General features: G+C 47.8%; 2 protein-coding genes across 3 annotated transcripts in view; one reads left to right on the forward strand and one right to left on the reverse strand.

Moving 5' to 3' along the window:
* LOC142046341 (uncharacterized) overlaps window positions 1-13,978 on the reverse strand; it is a 1,049,055-nt gene that overhangs the window by 634,085 nt on the left and 400,992 nt on the right. The window lies entirely within an intron of this gene.
* Window positions 10,001-13,978, forward strand: part of NR4A3 (nuclear receptor subfamily 4 group A member 3) — a 32,103-nt gene continuing 28,125 nt past the window's right edge. The window contains exons 1-2 of one of the 2 annotated variants that reach the window (XM_032787138.2): window positions 10,001-10,074; window positions 13,151-13,300. The gene's annotated coding sequence lies outside the window, so the exon portion shown is untranslated. Of the gene's footprint in view, window positions 10,075-13,150; window positions 13,301-13,978 lie in introns of those variants that run through there. The other variant, XM_032787139.2, reaches the window with a different exon arrangement.

Genomic DNA, 13,978 nt, shown 5'->3' on the forward strand with positions numbered 1-13,978 from the left:
ATCCTGGGGCCCCCTTTTCCTCCCAAGAACAGCAGCAGTGGCCCCCTCTTCTTGGGAGCAGCAGGGACAGCAGCAGCAAGAAGCCCCTTTTCCCCTGCTGAGAGTCAGGCTTGGCAGCATAGGATCTGCACAATGGTTAGTCCAGCAGCTGGACTGTATTTGCTTGGGTGGCTAGGAGGGGCCATTGCCCTCCTCTTCTCCTCTTGCTGCATCTAAATTACTGTGTTGGGTTGATGTACCAGTCACCCCTAAACTATGAATCTGGGAGTTCACATCTCATTGTGATGCATGGGGCAGTTCACACCCTGCAATTTCAGTTTCAGGCTATCTCCAGACTCATGTAGAAATAGCGGCTTCACTTTCAAGAATTTTTTCACTACCATACGAGCTAGAAAGTTCCTTTTTTAAAAATGAAAGCAGGGATTCTGTCCTTATCATGTGGTTCCAGGAGATGGGTTCCTAGCTCAGGCATGTATTGCCTATACCTTGATCTGGCTCTGTACACACAATCCAATGAAAGGAACTAGAACTGGTTCATCCACTCAGTTGACTATTTATTTTAGTTGATTCACCACCTCCTTACATATTAGCCATAACTAAAGAAAGATTTATGCTGGTGTTTAATCTGTCTTGACCTAGGACATAACAAAATCACAGAACCCAATTTTGACCTTTTGACTGTGACAAACATGAAAGGAAAACAGATATAATAGGTGCTTAGGTAAACTATTATTTAGATAAAAAAATAGGGAATGGCTATAATTCAAGGGATTTTCGGTCCTATGTATAAACTAATAACTAATAATAATACTTGGATCTTATATGATGCTTTTTATCCCTAAATCCAAAAGTGCCTTTCAAAGTGGCATTTTGCAGATAGTGAACTGAGATCTAGAAAAGTGAGGTGAATTGCCCAAGGTCATATAGCGGGCCAGTGACAAAGCAAGAAATAGAATCTACTAGGTCTCTTGAGTCCCTGTTCACATCTTATCCACTGAACCACACTGGCTCCTGGTAAAAATAACTATAACTGTACAAATAAAAAAATTCAGGAAAATTACAAGAAGGAAGAAATGTTAATTTACTAACAGGCAGACAAAAGACGAACGTGCAACATGCCATTCCTGTGAGTTGGATAAGGTGGGTTGGCCTAACAAGCCATTATCTTCAAAACTCACTTATTATAGAAACAGTACAACCAACCGAACTTGGCAACAGTGTTCTTTCTGTGTCTGCAAAGAGGATGAAAAGAAGAGATTCCTGTGTCAGCATTAGAGAACAAAGACATGTCTGAGAAGCGTATTTACAAGAATTCTGATGTATTTCCCAGACCTACCAAAGTATCTCTGGTACCTGCTTTTTAGGGGTTCAACAGATTCATAGCTATTAAGACTAGAAGGGACCATCAGATTATCTTCTAGTCTGACCTCCTGTATCACACAAGCAATGCTTTAAGTGGGGAGGGGAGAGGATCAGGGAGGGATTGCAGAAGGTCAGGGGAAGTTTTTAAATCAAGCAGGTCTGATGATGGCTGCACTTTAAGCACTTTTTCTTACCACTGCTGCTAATCCCAGATTGTGATAAAACACCTCCTACACACTCTTTTCAGATCACTTTAAGCACTGAACACGGGCCATAGAATTTCACCTAGTTACCCCTGTTCTGAGCCCAATAATTTGTTTGGCTAAAGCATATCTTTCAGTGAAGCAGCCAGTCTTAATTTAAAGACCTCACAGGATGGCGAATCCACCATTTATCTTAGTTATCTGTTCCAATGGCGAATCACTCTTACTAGTAAAAACTGTGCTTTATTTCTAATTTGAATTTGTTTGACTTTTACTTTCAGTGCCATTGGTTCTTGTTCTTTTTCTGCTGGAATAAAGAGCCCTTTAGCACTGATATTTTCTCTCCATGAAGATACTTTTACAATGTAATCAAGTCACCTTTCAGTCTTATTTTTTAAAAGACAAACAGAGTTCTTTAAGTCTCTTACTGTAGGATATTTTCTCCAGCTGCTGAACAATTTTTGTGGCTCTTTTCGGCATCCTCTTCAATTTGTCAACATCATTTTTAAAATGTGGACACCAAAACTGGACACAGTATTCCAGTATCTGCCTCATCAGTGCCATATTTAAAGGTAAAATAACCTCCTTACTTCTACTCACTAATTGCATTTATACATCCAAGGATCGCACTAGCCCTTTTGACACAGCTTCACACTGAGAACTCAGCATCCCACTGAGTTGCTTTGTGAGAAAATTATCCCCCTGGTACTTAAGGTAAAAGGGGCTGTGAATCCAATTGGAATCTCCCACTATCGTCATCTGGAACCCTTAATGTTAGTCCAGGCTACAGAGCTGCTGACAGGCTGCTCTAGGAGACAGGCTGACAGCCTAGCTAATCAAGCACAAAAGTGATGAGAGACCCATCCAGAAAAAAGAAAGGGGGATAGATCATCAAAAAGGAGGAAAGAGTGAGACTTTTCTACACTAGCACTTTTTTGTCGGCATGGACAGCATTTTGTCAGCTGGAGATTCTCTTCTGTGGAGGTAGCTACTGCCGCTAGCTGGGGGTGGTTTATTTATGCCAGCAAGAGAGCTCTCTCCCGCTGGCTAGAGAGGCTACACAGGAGATCTTACAGCAGTACAGCTGTGCGGCCCATAGTGTAGACATAGCCTGAGAGAAGAAACAGTAAACGAAACAAAGTAAGATGATAGGTAACATATGTAAAAGGCAATTGACAATATAGTTTCATATTTGCAAGCAAAACAGATGTGAAGTATTATAACAGGATTAACTTCAGAGAGCTTTGCTAGGGAGTAGAAAGATGTTAGGAAAAGTGTTAATTTAAAAGTTGGTAAATTAGAGAAGTTATCCCTTGTTAGTGTGAACCAAAAGTATCTGTCAGCTAGAAACTCAGTATGTGCTGGATAAATAACAAACAGATCTGATTTAAAAAAAAAAATGGCCAGGGTTTGTGTAATACTCCAGCTGAGTTATTGGCATCTCTGGTAGGAAAAGTTGCTTTCTGGCCCCTTAAGAATACTGAAGACCTGAGCAGGGCCGCCCAGAGGATTCAGGAGGCCTGGGGCAAAGCAATTTCAAGGGCCCCTTCCATAAAAAATAGTTGCAATACTATAGAATACTATATTCTTGTGGGGGCCCCTGCAGGGCTGGGGGGAAACTGCCCCACTTCCCCCACCCCCCCAGCAGCCCTGGATCTGAGTTAAGGTTTATTAAACAGATGAAGTGAAAGGGCATGAACAAGTCATTTGATTAATAATTTGAACTAAATAAGTTAACAGAGAAAGTCAAGAATATTTGTTATTTTATTAGTTGTAATTCAAAGAGAGTTCCATCTCCTTGGGGCTGAACAGCAGCAACCCCGGTCTGCACAGCATCTATTTCACAAAAGCCAACCACCTGTTGGATAAATACTAGTCTTTCTCCCAGGCAAGGATACGCATTGTCTCTTCTTTTTTAGAAGTAGACTCCATCAAACAGAATTGTGTTTATGTGAGGATTAAAGCTTATGCCAAACATATTTTATGAATGTATGTCCACCATTCTCCACCATCAATACGGTTCCAGTAGGGATTTCATTCAGAATTGTGTAATTATTCAATAATACATTTACTTAAATTAAGATCCCTGTGAATGTATCATCATCTTATTTAATAAGATGCTGTGCTTATAGGTCTGAAACTTACCTGGTCCTTTCGTCTTCAAAACCAAATCAACTCTTGTGTGGACAGTTAGATTTATAATTCCACCAGCACCTCTCATTAATATCAGAGGGGTAGCCATGTCAGTCTGTGTCCACAAAAACAACGAGGAGTCCAGTGGCACCTTAAAGACTAACAGATTTATTTGGGCATAAGCTTTCGTGGTTAAAAAACCCACTTCTTCAGATATATGAAGTGCATTAATAGCATCACTGTTTGAGTTAAAAGTATGTTTGAAGGGAAGTTGTTTCTTTGTTTAATTCACTATCTTCCATGCTTTTAATTTTGGATTGGCACACACAAGAAAGAATTAGCTCTTAAAAGCCAAGCAGACTGAGTCAATTCAGGAATATTCAAGCCTCCCCATCTGTAGTATCACAAAATTTCAGGCAATTCCACTAGTTGGTGGAGCTTCTGTCTGGGAAAACAGAACTATTGTGGATAAGGCAATCAAAACATATTTATAACAGTCATACATCCCTGGTTTCAATCACCTGAATTTCTCTTGGAAATTATTTTTGGGCAGAAATTGCCTCTGCACACCCCATGGACCTACACTGTGGCTCCACCCAACAGCCTTACCCTTGACCACACCTCCTACTTTGAAATGCAGTTGGCATGATAACCTCCCTCCCCTCTCAAATAGGTAGTATGGGTTCTCCTTCTCCTAGCCCATAAAGGCAGGACTTATAGCATGAGAGTTCCAGTACTTATTCCAGCAGCTAGATTATATCTACTTGGGTGGGTGGGGCTTGCTGCACATTTCTCCTCCTGCCACCCACAGGGTCCTTTGCTGGACTGGTGTTGTCAAAGTCCCCTAAAGCAGTTGGTGTTGGTATTAACACCCCACTGAAATGTATGGGGTAGGTCACATCTCTCAGAGCTACGGTTCCAGACTGTCTGCAGACTCAGGCATATGTCAGTGTCTTAATTAGAATCATATCCTGTATTCACGCCTTTCTTCATCACTACCAGGGCTATGCACTTACTTTTTTAAAAAAGAAAGCTGACCTTCTTAATCAAATGATTCCAGGAGCTTGGGGCCTAGGAATGGACCTAGAGAGTCTATGCTTTAATCGGTGCTTACAGCAATCAACTGCCACTTCAAATAAGAAGTTTATACCCAACAGTTAAAGTTATCACAGCCAAGTTATTTGTACAATATACGAGTGGAAAAACTGAAAGTTAATCCCTCCACTTGTTGTCATAAGTAGATAGGTAAGGGTTAATTTTCTTTTACCTGTAAAGGGTGAACAAAGGGGGAACCAAACACCTGACCAGAGGACCAATCAGAGACCTGGATTTTTTTTAAAGTCTGGGAGGGAACTGGAAACTCGGGGTCTTTTTGTTTTCCTCGGCTGTGAGTAAACAAGCTTTTCTTCTAACTCCATCTTCTTTCAAATATTCTACTATCAAGTGTGAGTACAAAGGAAACAAAGTAATAGGCTGTTATGTACTTTGGTTTGTAATTACATGTGTGTGGATTTTGCTGGACTGGTTTAATTGGGCTATCTTTTAAATCAGACTGTTTATTCCTATTTTCTTATAAGCCATATCCCTGTATTGAGTTTCTTAATGCAGAGTTTTTGTTATATGTAAGTTCTTTCTTTTTATATAAAGTTTTCTTTTTAAAACTTGTGGGAGTTTCTTTTCCTAGTGAGGCAAAGGGGAGAGGAATTTCTGTGCCCGGAGCTCTGTCTACCTCTGTGTGACAGGCTAGGGGGAGGGGAGCCCATGCTCTGTGGTTTACTTTCCTATTGTCCCAGGGCGGGAACAAGCTACGGGGAAAAAGTTATAGGGGAAAGAGGGAGAATCAACTCTGTTCTCTTGTGTTTGAGGTTTTTCTCTAGTTACTGCTACGAGACAAAGGGAGGGGTGAATCTCTTTGTGTGAGCTTAACTAGGTTGAATGCATAGCCTCAGGGGGAAGTAGATTATCCTCGCTGGGTTGTATTCAAGGAGCATAGTAAGGCATCGCTCCGGCTAACCCAAGGAAAGGGGGGGAAGCTGGGGGATGAGATAGGGAGACCCAGGGTGCTCTGGGTCTTGTGGGGTCCCCCAGGGATAAGTTGGGGCGACTTGAGGGCTGATAGGAGCCAGAATCCTATCTGGTGGCAGCGAGATAAGATCCAAGCTGGTACAAGCTTGGGGGGAATCATAGTAAGCACCCAGATTTTGGACGCTAAAGTCCAGATTTGGGACAGACGTTTACCACACTTGTTCCCCATCCTAGTCTATTGCATCAGATTGAATCTTCTCCTTATCACCCTCAGCTCTACAGAACTCCACCCTTCCTATCTACCCTCCCTGATCAAGCTTTGTGCTGCCTCCTTCAGTATCCCAGTACTTTCAGACTTGTCTACCCATTCACCAGTCTCCCCCCCACACACACTTTTTCCCCACACGTTCCCCTTATGCATAGGAAGACATCCCTGAACTCATTCACAAGCCCCTACATTTAAGTCCCTTTTACAGACCCACTTCCACCATGCTGCTTTATAATGACTCAAGTTGACTTGTATATAAATATTATATACCTGGTCTGTTGTTGTTCCCTTTCCCCTAACTTTTGTTCACTTGTCTGTCCTCATATACTAAGCGCTGTCTGGAACAGGGCTCCTCCTTCTCTAGTTTTTCAAAAGCATATAGTGGGCACTAGCACAAATTTGTACAAAATTGACTACAGTCTCCCTGGGTATAACTACATTTACTGCAGGGTAGCAGAGATTAATCCCAAATAGCTGGTTACAACTCACTACTCCAAGGAGGAACTTGGCCTCAAGTGTTTCAAGGGACACTGTCAACCTGACTTTTTGACACTCTTCCCCCCCAATCCAGTCTATGGTAGCATCAGGGCGGCTCTAGGCCCTGGCGGCGACCGGCAGAGCGCCCCCCATGGCTTGCTGCCTCAAGCACGCGCTTCGCGTGCTGGTGCCTGGAGCAGCCCCTGGGTAGCATATCCTTCAAATAGGGTGTCCTTAATGATTTTAAAATCCTCTGCACATTACTAAGTATTTTTCTGCCCCTGCTGTGTATAACGATCTTTTCAATAAGGAAGGCTACTGTCAGACTTGACAAGTAAGCAAACTGAACACATGCAGATTTCTTCCCTCGCGGACCTCTTTCAGTGATTGTTATTTTAGGAGCTATTTGTGAATATAGGAGGTACAGAAACCGGATTTCCCAGTTGATGTCGTCTCTCTAAACTGGGGGGAGGCGGTAATCAAAGGGAGGAATTACGAGAATAAAAAGGGAATCGGGTCACTGGGCTAACTCAGGAACTGGGTTGAGGAAAATCTCAGGCAGAGCCGCAGCCCTTCCGCTGGGCAGGCCACGCAGCGGGGGTTGCGCACTCTCTCCAGTTGCCTTTACAGCCAGGCACACCGGGACGAGTAGGCAGATGACAACATGGAAAGCGAAGTATTTTTATCGCGGCTGTGCAGAGGGGAACGCCGGGCGGAAAGTGCCACCAGTTCCCTCTGCCCCGGGCCGCCCACACAGGGAGCGCATCAAAGGGAATCTCCCCTGGTCTGCGGCTTGTCAGCCCCGGGGATGAGCGCACTGGCCCGTCATGGCATTTTCACTTCTCAAAGCGCTTACTCAACAGGCGGGCGGGGGCTCCTAACAAGCCGCCGCTTCTGCCGTGAGGTCACCGCTCCGCTATGCGAGCCCGCCACCGCCCCCTGCTCCGCTCCATTGCATCAGAGAGGGGTATCCCCACTGCGCCCGGCCGGGGCAGCCCTTGGCACAGAGTCCGCGCCTTGCCCGCAGCCCAGGCGACCAGCGCGGGGCGCTTGGCCAGCGATCGGGAAGGGCAAGGGACCGCCGGCGCTGCGCATTCCCGAGCTGGGAATCACCGGCCGCCCCCGGGCTGGGGCACCGCGTCAGCCAGCCCGACACGGGTCTGGGCGCTCGGTGGGAAACTGTGCAGCGCCGGGCTGTCACGGCCCCCGGCGGCGCCTCTTGCCGGGAAGTTTCTCCGGCTTCCCCTTCGGCAGCTCACAGCTGTCCACGGGCCAGCCCGGCTCTCTGCCTGCCGCTGCTGCCGGCGGCGGCGGCACTACCCTGGGCACGGCCCCGGCGCCCCGACCCACCGCGGCGGGCACTAAGGGCGCTGCAGTGCTCGCTGGCGGGTGAGCGAGCTCCGCCCTCCGGCCCGAGGAAGCCAGCCGGGGGCGCAGCCCTCGCGACAATGGGACTCGCCAGGGCTATAAATACCCGGCTGCTGCTATATTTGGTTTGGCCGGATCAAAGCAAGGACCCAAAATAGCCCCAGCCGCGCGAGCGCGCGAGCGCCGGTCCCGCCGCCGCCGCTCAATGGGCTCCGCCCCCTCCCCCGCGAGATCGCAATCGGCGGGCACAGGCCAGAGGCTAAATTTAGCAACACAGCTTGCGTCAATCACGCGCCTCTTGTGCGTCAGCCCCCCGGGTCCCGCCCCTTGGAATGGAGCCCGGCGCATCCTGTGCTGGGATTGGGCGCGCCGGCAAGAGGACGGCGTTCCATGGTGACGTGTCCCCTCTGATTGGCTCCGAAAGGGGCTCGCTGTATAAGAAAGTAGAAAAAAATATCTAGTGTTGGGTACCCGCCTGCGGCCGGATTGCTCGCTTGGAACCGAAGTGCTCCCTCTGTCAGATGGATTGGGAAGGGATGTGACACTGACACAGGAGATTGAGGGCGCTGGGCAGTGCCCCGGTGGGCTTTTGGTACTGGACTCACTGCAAGTTACTTATTAAAAGCTCCGCTTCATTTCATTTAGACTCTTACCCGCATGCCCACACGGATTCACAAAGACACACCTCCCCCCCCAAAACCCCCTCTAAATAGCAAGCCAACCCATGTCTCCTTCAAATCACAACTGCACCTCTCCGTCCGGAGAGGAAATGCAAGAAAGCCATCTCCACAGGACTGAGTGCAGAAACCCATTTAGTTCCCAGGAACTGTGTAATGTAGACACCAGAGAAGAAGGATCGTGAATCCAGCCTAAACAAAGTGAAAGTGCGATCGGCGTTTCTTCTTTCACTCCCTCCTCGTCCCTGCATGTGTGTGTGAGCAGCAGCCTCAGCTGTTTCATTCAAATTTGTATTTTCTATGCAGTTTGCAAAGTCCAGCTCTTATTTGTTTGAACGGTGCAAATTTATCCATTATATGGACAATTATTATGAAAAGAAAGTAAAGCCTCCTCCTGAGGATAACCTCATTCGCATTGCGAAGACACGCGAGCAAATAGAGAATCAGACAGAGCAACAATCAGCTCAGAACCCCGCTAGAGCGAAAGCAAATTGAGTTACAGCTACACCTATGATGATGAAGTTTCCCGAAGTAACTGGTGACCGACATATGTGACCCAAGCAGAGAGACCCGGCCGGGTATAATGAGATCCTTCAGAACCTGCACTTTGTCTCTACACATTAAAAAGTTTCCTTTTGCTTTCTTCTCTTAAACAATTTTAAACATCCTCATCCTCATCATTAATAAGCGCGGTTTACGTGTCCAGAGTACCTGCTAAACTTTACCTTATTAAATGCTCTCTTATTTTCTCTTGAAATATACACGGTTAAGCAATGCTACTGTGTGCAGTAGCAGCATAAGGCATTGGTCTAATTATTAATCCTCGCCATAGATATTATTGATAAATATCTACACCGCCACTAACATTCCCGCGCCTCCTATACTCAGACCCAGCTGCCAGCCATATCCTCCCTCTCCCCTCCTAGTAACGCCTCGCAGGTTGACAGCACTCTGAAAATTTAAGCAGAGCGTCGCAGCCAGATGCCGGCAGTGTAGGTGCGGGGCCGGGGCTTTCTCACACACGCTGTACTGTACCGAAGGAGAGACTCATAGACTCTGGGGCGGAGAGGGGGGGGCAGTAGCGTCAGGCTGCCATGGCGTCACTATTGACGTCTCGCATTCCAGTCGCTCTATGGAGAGGCCGCTAGGGCTCCTCTCACATAAATGACGTTCAGAGAGAGGGAGAGGGAGAGAGCAGCAGCAGAGGAGTCTCCTTCCTCTCTCCTCACACACACAGAGAGACCCAGAGAGAGACAGAGGCAGATCTCTATCACTGAGCCAGCGCATATAAACAAAGGCACATTGCTGCAGCTGGCTGATCATCACTCTCTCTCACACACACACGCTCCACTCCGGAGCACCACCAGCAGCAGCAGGCTGCTCTCAGCTCCTGTTCTCTCAAGCTTCTCTAATCCTTTCCCATGACTCGGGATAACGCAGCCTCCAAGAACCTCTTGGGTTTGCCTTTTATAATTTTGCCACTGGACGGAGCCTACATGCAAATTTAAGGAAACAGGCTTTTACAAACTAGATGTAAAGACGGAACCGCCACAGCAATCAAGTATGTATATATGAATGGGAGAGAGAGAATGTGGATGGACTTGGTAAAAGTTGTGCTGCCGGTTAGATTGCTCTTGAAATGACAACTGTTTGTGATGAACATCAGTGTTACTAATCTAACATGCTGGGGGCTGTAACCTGAAACTTTTACTCCTTTCTGTCCTGGGTGGATATATATTTGATGCTGTTCTGTTAGCCCGTACCTGAGACTTTTCCTCTCCTAAAACAGGAGAGCTGGGTTTGTGGAATAGAAGGCTCAGCCGATACTAAGGTATTTCTGCTAGTTGTTGTCATGGAAATGATGCTGCCGCCGGCGGTGGGGAGTTTGCAGCTCGGGTGAAGAATGGCAGTAATTTGTCTCTTCCTTTGACTGTGCTTGGAAAATAAGTGGTTTTGTTTGTACGAGTTAGGACTATTTAATAGGGACGGGACGGCAGAGCAGGTTGATCTGATCTCGCTTTAGGAGAGAACAAACCAGAGGCTGCTGGAAGAGTTCGCCGAAGAGGTAATTGTTGGAATGTGGCATATTGTAATGAAATGAGGTGAGATCTTTGCTAGGCACGTCTGCCTGGCAGATGCTCCTAAGAAATTTGCACTTTTCCCTTTGGAGGTCGTAAATTATAATTACATACTATACTGACCCAGCACGTGTGTTACAGTACAGAGGAGCCGCATTTCACTCGCTGCCTTACTCGCTGTATAAATGTCTCTCTTAATAACCGAGAACAGCTTCTGTCTTTAAAAGAATCAATAACATACTGTATAATAGGCATTCAAGTTTGGTATATTGTGGACAGCTATTGGTCTGCAGTATCGCGATACTGCGCTGTCACGGTGGCGGTATGGATCGTCTAAACTTTAATACTTTAACTTACATTGTTGAGAAGTGTTGTTTGGTTTTTACCCTATTTTGAGCTAAAGGATTTAACTCCCAACGTTTTCCCAAATAGAGGACGGAACATGCTATTTTCGGGGGAGGGGGGAGGGACCCTGCGAGAGTCACTTTCAAATAAATTTCGGGAATTAATCACTGGGATTCTCTCCAGCCTGCTTCACCTTATTAGCTTCTTCAAGTCATTTTCTTTTTTCTCCGTGGGGACTGTTGTATGTTACATTCTTCTTGTCTCAGTGATAACACAGTGAAAGCGGGAGGCTGAGAAACAGAGAACGGCCGGGGCCGCTCAGAGATGAAATTGACTGAAGTTGAGCGCTATTTGCTGGAGTTCAGTGGGTTGGTGCTATAGTTACGTAGCGATTAAATGACAAAGTAGCCGCTGCTCAACATGCAGCTGAAACTTTAATTCAGTGACGCTTCCCCTTCGCTGTCCCTCCCGGGGTAAAGGAAGGTTTCGAAACTCCGCTGAAGAGCCACAATCACAATGGAGCATTTCACGGTTTCCTCCTCAGATTACCGGGGGGTAAGGGGGTGTCACTTGGGGCTGAATGTAAAGTGTAAGGAGGAAGAAAGGCGCTTTGACAAGGGTAGTTATTTCTTCCTAATTTACAGCTCCTGGCTCAGCGGCTGCAGTCCGGAGGAGTGTTGCATGTTTGAAGGCGCAGAGAGTGTCTCTAGGTAACCGGCGGCTTTGGGGGAGGAGAGGAGCCCTGGGGCGCTCAGTGTAGTGGGAGAAGTGGCCTTGCAAGAGCAGAGAGGGATGAAAAACCCGAGGAGATGAGCAGATGAGCGTTTGACACCCCGGGCGCTTCGCGGGGAATAATGGCAAAAGTAGGCGAAAGTTCCTGGCCAGGACTCGAGCTAATAGACACAAGGGCTGGGGGACCGGGGTGTCTCTCCTGACACGGGCGGCGGTGTTAGTGCATCCCCGCTGAAATGCAAAGCCTCCCCTGTGATACGCAGATGTTGGCTTCAAGAATAAGCGCGAAAAAGCCAAACCAGGTAAGAGATGAGCCATCGCAAAGCACCAGGGGGAGAGGGCAGAAGAGGACGCAGAGGCGGCGGGGCCTTCGGGGGCCAGGAGAAAGGCAGTGGGTTTTAAGACTGCACTTGCTGAATGAGACAGGGGGGTTGTCAGTAAGGCACGAGGACAGCAAACGTGGTGGATCCCTTCAGGTGCTGAATATCATCGGAAGAGGGAAAGGAACTTCTTTAAAATGGTGTAGTTACTGGATGCCCGCCCCGTTGGGGGGTCTCTTACCCCAGAGAAGACTAAAGCATCGCTTTTATACGGTATGCGAGGGGCGCCGCAAGCCCGAGGCAGAGCTCTGGGGCAGGTCGAGAACAGAAGCTGGCTTTGGTGCTGATCTAGGTTTGGGGGCTGATCCCCGGGATTCCTCCACCCCCCTGGGGAGAGAGCGCGCGCCGACCCTGCGGGGGCTGCACAGGGAGGGCAAGCTTGGGGTGTAAGAAATCCTTTCAGTTCACAGCAAGAGTCTGTCTGCCTCGGATATAACTGTCCTCTGGCCTGGATCCACCCGGATTTAAACTTCCTGCTGGCCCCCGAAAATGCCCGCACATGCGGGACAAAAGGGCCAAGCAATTTAGAGGGAAAGTTGCTAAACATTTCCCACGGCGCCCTTCTCTGTGCGTTTTCGCTGGGCGAAAGGAGCCTGCTTTCTTGGCTTTACTCCCAGTCCGATCCCGGTATTGCCATAGCACTGCAATTGAAACAAGTGTGTAAACTTCCTTTCCGTGGCATCTCCCGACTCTTCCCCCGGTGTCCTGAGCGAGAGAGAAGGGGGAGTGGCAGCATTAGGGCTGGAGTTTGTCTAACCTCTAGGGGAAAGGCTGCGACCTGCTTTCTGAGGAACACGGGAAGCCCCTCGCCAGTCTGGGGGAAGTTGGGGGGGCTGAACTGTGCATCTGTCTCTCCCCTCCCAGTTCCCACGTTAGCGCGTTGTTAGCCCAGGCTGCAAGTGGCCGAGGTGTGGCTTTCCCTTCCGAACCTGCCTCCCTCCCATCCCCGGCTCTGCGGCTTGTGTGCAGTCCCACGGCGTCATTTCAGCCCGGGTCTCCGAGTCCCTGGGGCAGTCACCGTGCCTGGCTGCTGGTCTCAGCCGCGATCCGGTGCAGACCAAGTTGTGACTCCCGCCCTCTCTCTTTCCCTGCTGTGTGACAGAGCCCGGGTCGGAAGAGCGCCCCACGCTGAGTCCAGGCTCCAAACCCGGCCCCGCAGAGCGGTCCCAGCCAGCCCGCATTCCGCCTCCTCCTGCAGCCTCAGCAGTCCAGACAACCAGCCCCACCATTCAGCGAGCAAGATACCCTCCAGGTAACAGACACTTCCCGGGCGAGCGAGCACACGAGGGCTGGGGGCCCACTGCCAGCTCAGAGCCCTAACACTGCGTAGTCAGCCCCGAAGTACACGGTGTAAATGCAGAGTCGCTCCTTTGAAGTCAGTGGAGTTATTCTGGGTTTACACGTGGGGAACAGAGAGCAGCATTCAGACAATTGGCTTTTCCCAGCAACCAGGAATTAGTGGAATCGTTGTGAGAGTAAAGTCTCCTGCCAATACGCCGAGATTCTTTTGCAAATACTATCAACAGTTTTAATATTTTCAAACTTGTACGGCCAAATTTCGCTCTTGCAGTGCCACTTCGCTTTGAACAGGGCGCAAGGAGTTTATCTTCGAGCAGAATTTGGTTCCCGATTTAATTTCATAGTCATTCAGAGACTGTATTTAATAAAACTTTTACTGTTATGATTGAATCCATAGGAATTAGAAGTCCCTAACCAACAATGTGTAAAAATTGAGAGAAAATTGAAAGCAAGTGGGTGGGATGTTATTGTGAACTTTATTAACTTCTATTCTCATGTAACATTCTTGCAAAGATTTGAGAAAGGTTAGTGCCTCTGAAATGTTCCTAAACAGATTTTGTGTTTATTTATCTTGGTCTTGCTAATACATCGTTTTAAAATGTGGCTCATGATCATTTTAAGCACCTTTTGT

The sequence above is a fragment of the Chelonoidis abingdonii genome, chromosome 2, assembly GCF_003597395.2.
Source record: "Chelonoidis abingdonii isolate Lonesome George chromosome 2, CheloAbing_2.0, whole genome shotgun sequence".
NCBI lineage: Eukaryota > Metazoa > Chordata > Testudines > Testudinidae > Chelonoidis > Chelonoidis abingdonii.